We start from the raw sequence: 5,544 nt of genomic DNA, 5'->3' as shown, positions 1-5,544 counted from the left end.
GCATGGGTCCAGTTATTTCTTCTCTTCCAACAGAAGAGATTTTCCAAACTCTCCTTCTATTATTTGATTTCATCTTCAGAGACATGAGCTGTCAGAAACAGAGTTTGTGTCCAGTGGGCCGTCACGTGTTGAAGGAAACCGGACCGTTTCTCTTCCTCAGAGTGTGTGAGGAGCACACGGCGTGCCAGCTGCTCTGGAAGCTTCTGGGTTATTTGAGCCCAGAGGAGATCTGATAGAAAGTGCCCCTCCTCAGCGCCGTGCAGCTGAAAGCTTTTCAACACCTTTTGCTGCTCTGTCATTCAGAGATCCTCACAGCTCCCATCTGAATAACCAACAAAGTTCACTCAGCGTTGGAGCCGAATGGACGGAGAGGCAGGAGGTCCATGAAGCAGGACTGACGGAAGCAATATAGTTTATGAACTATGAGAACGAGAAGTGATGTCAGTCCTGTCGGAATTTAAGACGGATTTTCACATCCCAACCTGATCTCTGGGGCAGATCCAGGGGAAACCCAGGCTGGAGGGTTGCTTGACCTTTCAGGAGGCAGAGCTGGATTCCTCTGGCCGGGTCGGCCCTGCTCACACTTCTCTGTTTTCTCCTGTTCATACTCAGCAGCTCTCCTATCCGGGGCAACGCTGGCAGGCCTTTAAGGTTAGGCTGAGATTCACAGAAACACACAGAGGAGCAGAGGAATCCTGTTGTTCCACTTCAAGTCCTTTAAAATGGACTGAAGTAAGAAAATCCCAAATCTACATCAGGCTGGACTGAAACCTCCAGCTCCAAACTCATCATGGAGAAAAGCTTGATGCTCTGATGGGATGAAGACTGAGCTGTCTGAATGATGGAAGGAGGCAGGGTGAGGCTTTCAGACCAAACAACTGGACCAAAAGCTGCAAGTTGAAGCTTGGATGAAATTGCAGAAAATGATGGAATGAATGAATGAATTTACAGCACAATCAAGTAAATATGTTACCTTCAGTTACAACTTCATAATTTGAAACTGGGCCTCTCTTTAAAAAAAACTCCTGCTCTTTCTCAAATTCTGCCTTCAAGAAGTCATCACAACATGGCTATATACTGTATGTATATATATATATAAATATATATATACCCTTTAATGTTTTTACCAGTGTTGCTCTGAGAAGTAGCTCCTTTAAGGAGCTCAACATATATACAGTTCCACCAGGTGGTTGCTAATTGCTGCTGACTAGTCTGATGGAGCTGACTGAAGGAGTGGTGGAGGAGGGCTGCTCTGGAAGATGGAAGCTACAGCTCTGAGGAGGAGCTGTGCTTTGAAGGCGGAGCTAGGGCCACCCAGGTATTTTGCACAGCTGAATGGTTGTCATGGAGATTAAAGGAATTCTCAAACATGCATTAAAGAATCAAGGCAAGACTCCAGATGTTTTTGATGAAGAAATAACATTACAACATAAGGCTTAAAGATGTTGATTTTACAGAATATTGGCCCTTTAACAAGATGATGAACTTGAAAAAAGGCCTGATGTACATGTTTAAATCTGAAAACAAATAAAACAACGAAAAACACTCAGATCACATGTAAGAGACAAAAATCAACTTTTATTTTTTGGGATATTACCAGAGCTATATGTATTGTCTGACAACAGTTATCAACTACAGAATATTACAGTGATGGTTTTATTTTTTCTTTCTGTTTGTTGCCTTTTGGTCCAGTAGGATTCTGTGGCTGATTCTGCTCCAACACTGAGACACATGCACATCATTCACCTGAAAACAGCTGAGTAAAGACAACAGTCAGACACCTGACGGTATGAAGGGAACTGTCATTTTGCCCACGCGACTAACACATCCATACAGGATTACTACGGTCATTATAAGGCTAGTTTTACTGTACAACTATGCACCAAAATGTTCTAGGTAAAGAGAGCACCATATATACAACTCTATGTACATTTGGTTCGTCGGGAAATCTCCGATGAAACTAAAAGTTGACGGTGGCCACTGAGAAGCAGCGCGTGTTTGGAATCGACAGAAAAAGTGATGCTAATGAAACATCTCCGTACAGATGACTGCAACACATGCTATAGCTTATTGCCAATGCCCTAAAACATGGCCGCTCCTCCACTTCTGCTGACTCTCATGTGGCCGATTTGTTTTTTTTTAGAAAACACACCAGCAAGAAACAAATAAAAACAACAAAAAACAAACAGCAGACATTTCATAAAATGTACATGTTTAAAAATAAATTTTTCATCTTCATAACGCTATGTACACAACACATGACTCAGCAGCCGCGTGAACAGTGAGTTTTTGGGAGACGTTCGGGTGTGAGGAGGAGAAAACCAAAATCTATCAGCTTATTTTTCCACAGTTGGTCAGCAAGTGAGATTGTAAAGCAACATCGTGCAAGAATTTACACAAAACGCCACACTTTTCTTCAAATGAAATGTTTCTGTTAGAAGGTGCTGCTTTGTAAGTCAGAAATCTTTATCCAGTCAATGTATTGTGAACGTTCACAAGGTTAGAGCCACTGAAAATAAAAAACAAAATCGGACTTACAGTTGTGTTCGAAATAATAGCAGTGCCTCAACAGCAGCAAGAAAATCACTGGTTTTATTAACATTTCAAACTCTATACCCCAGATAAGTTTCTGGGGGGTAAAATAAAGGTATAGAAAACCAACAAACCCAACAGGACAGCCATGCATACTGTGGATTCTGTGAAATTGAATGATTAACTGAAAAGGGTGTGTTCAAAAAAATAGCAGTGGTGAGTCCAATTAGAGAGGGCATCAATTAGGGAGGGTATTCTGGGAAAAAAGGGTGTTAACAGGTGATCCGTATTTAAGGATCAAGACAACTGGCATGCTGGCTGTGCATTTCTCCTGAAAAAACAATGAAAATGGGTCGTTCCAGACACTGTTCTGAAGATGAGCGTTTCCTAATAAAAAAATTGATTAAAGAAGGGAAAACATACAAAGAGGTGCAGAAAATCATTGGCTGTTCAGCTAAAATGATCTCAAATGCCCTGAAATGGGAGCAAAAAACTGAAAAACGAGGAAGAAAAAGAAAGACAACCCCTCGAATGGACAGAAGAATAGCCAAACTGGCGAAGACTCAGCCAATGATGGGATCCAAGAGGATCAAGCAAGACCTTCAGTTGACAGTGAGTACTGTGACAATCAGAAGACGTCTTACTGAGGTTAACCTTCCAGCAAGAAGCCCCCGCAAAGCCCCACTGCTGAGAAAAAGACATGTGCAGAAGCGTTTACAATTTGCCAAAGAGCACATTGACTGGCCTGAAAAGAAATGGCATAATATCTTGTGGACAGATGAAAGCAAGATTGTTCTTTTTGGGTCTAAGGGTCACAGGCAGTATGTCAGACGCCCTGCAAACACAGAATTCAAGCCACAGTACTCACTGAAGACCATTAAGCATGGTGGTGCAAGCATCATGATATGGGGATGTTTTTCATACTATGGTGTTGGTCCGATTCACCGCATACAAGGGATCATGGATCAGTTCCAGTACATCAGGATCCTGGAAGAGGTCATGCTGCCATATGCTGAGGAGGAAATGCCTTTGAGGTGGACCTTTCAACAGGATAATGACCCCAAACACACCAGCAAGCGAGCAAAAGCATGGTTCCAGATGAACAAGATTCAACTGATGGAGTGGCCAGCACAATCCCCGGATCTTAATCCCATCGAAAACTTGTGGGCTGACATAAAAAGTGCAGTGCATGAGGCAAAACCAAGAAACGCTGAGGAATTGTGGAATACAGTACAATTATCCTGGGCTGCAATACCTGTGGAACGATGCCAGAAGTTGGTTGACTCCATGCACCACAGATGTGTAGCAGTCATCGGAAACCGTGGTTTTGCAACAAAATATTAGTTTAGGATACTCAGCTAGGTTCACTTATCAAGAATTTCTTTGTTTGTACAGTACATTTTTGAGTTTCCAAGGAAAGATGGCAACACTGCTATTCTTTTGAACATGCCATTTCTTACTTTATTTGAAATATTATTATTATCATTTAAGTTTTGATGACTTTGCGCAATTGTTTTGCTTTGGAATAGAATGTACTGTGTCCCCAATGTATCTGTGTTCATTAAAGTACAATTTCTTTGAAGAATTTTGACATTTACTCATTTTTCTAAAGGCACTGCTATTATTTCGAACACAACTGTAAATCTCAGAATTTTGACTTTTTTTTTTTTACAAAAAAGTTGAAATTCTGACTTTAGTTTTAATCTTTTAAAGTCAGAATAATGAGGGAAAAAATATCTAAATCCTGACTTAAAATTTCAGGATTTTGACTTTTTTTCTTAAAATTCTGTATAAAGATCAGAAATCCAAGAAAAAGTCAAAATCCCAAGAAGAAAGTTAGAGGTGACACTTTATTTGACGGGGTGTGCATAAGACTGACATGACACTGTCATAAACATGACTTAACAACCTATTATGAACATGAAGGAATGTTTACGATTGTTAACATTAAGTGTCATTCGGTAAATAATGACACTTTTAAAGCAAAGTTGCATTAAAACTTGTATTAAAAGTCCATTAAAATGGTCACAATGTTTATGACTGTTGACAGTCGTAAACATTCATGGAGACTCCTTCATGTCCATGACAGGTGTTATGTGTTTATGACAGTGTTACCATGTTGGAATCTCGAGAAAAAGAATAAAAAAGACTTTAATTTCAAAAATCTGACTCTTTCCTCCCTCAGAATTCCATAATTAAGTCTAAATCCTTAGCATTTTTTTTATGTCAATATTTTTCCATTGTGATGTCAGTCTGAAGCCAATTTATTTGACTTGGGTTTTTTTTTTTGTTCTTTTAATCTAGAGTTGAAAGATTCTACAACTGCAATCATTATCATAAATGATTTCTGGACATCTTTAAATTTATGGATCAAGTATATACATACATTCAGCAGCAGTCAGTTCCAAACCGCAAACTGTTTCTAATTTAGCCAGAAACGGGCCCCGAACATCCAGCAGGAAGCCTGGTAAGGAACTCCGGGTGCCACATTTAAATAAATATTAATGCCGGTGTAGGTATATATATATATATATATATATATATATATATATATATATATACCTACATGTAGGTAGGTACATATATATATATATATATATATACACACTGCCAGGCCAAAAAAAAAGTCGCCACCAAAAAATGGTCACACTCTCTAATATTTTGTTGGACCGCCTTTAGCTTTGATTACAGCCAGCATTCGCTGTAGCATTGTTCCAATAAGCTTCTACAGTGTCACAAGATTTATTTCCATCCAGTGTTGCATTAATCTTTCACCAAGATCTTGTATTGATGATGGGAGAGTCTGACCACTGCACAAGCCTTCTCCAGCACATCCCAAAGATTCTCAATGGGGTTAAGGCCTGGACTCTGTGGTGGCCAATCCATGTGTGAAAAAGATGTCTCATGCTCCCTGAACCACTCTTTCACAATGTGAGTCCGATGAATCCTGGCATTGTCATCTTGGAATATGCCCGTTCCATTTGGGAAGACAAAATCCATTGATGGAATAAC

Source organism: Xiphophorus maculatus, chromosome 3 (assembly GCF_002775205.1).
Source record: "Xiphophorus maculatus strain JP 163 A chromosome 3, X_maculatus-5.0-male, whole genome shotgun sequence".
NCBI classification, from domain to species: domain Eukaryota; kingdom Metazoa; phylum Chordata; class Actinopteri; order Cyprinodontiformes; family Poeciliidae; genus Xiphophorus; species Xiphophorus maculatus.
Note: the sequence above shows the minus strand (reverse complement) of the source record.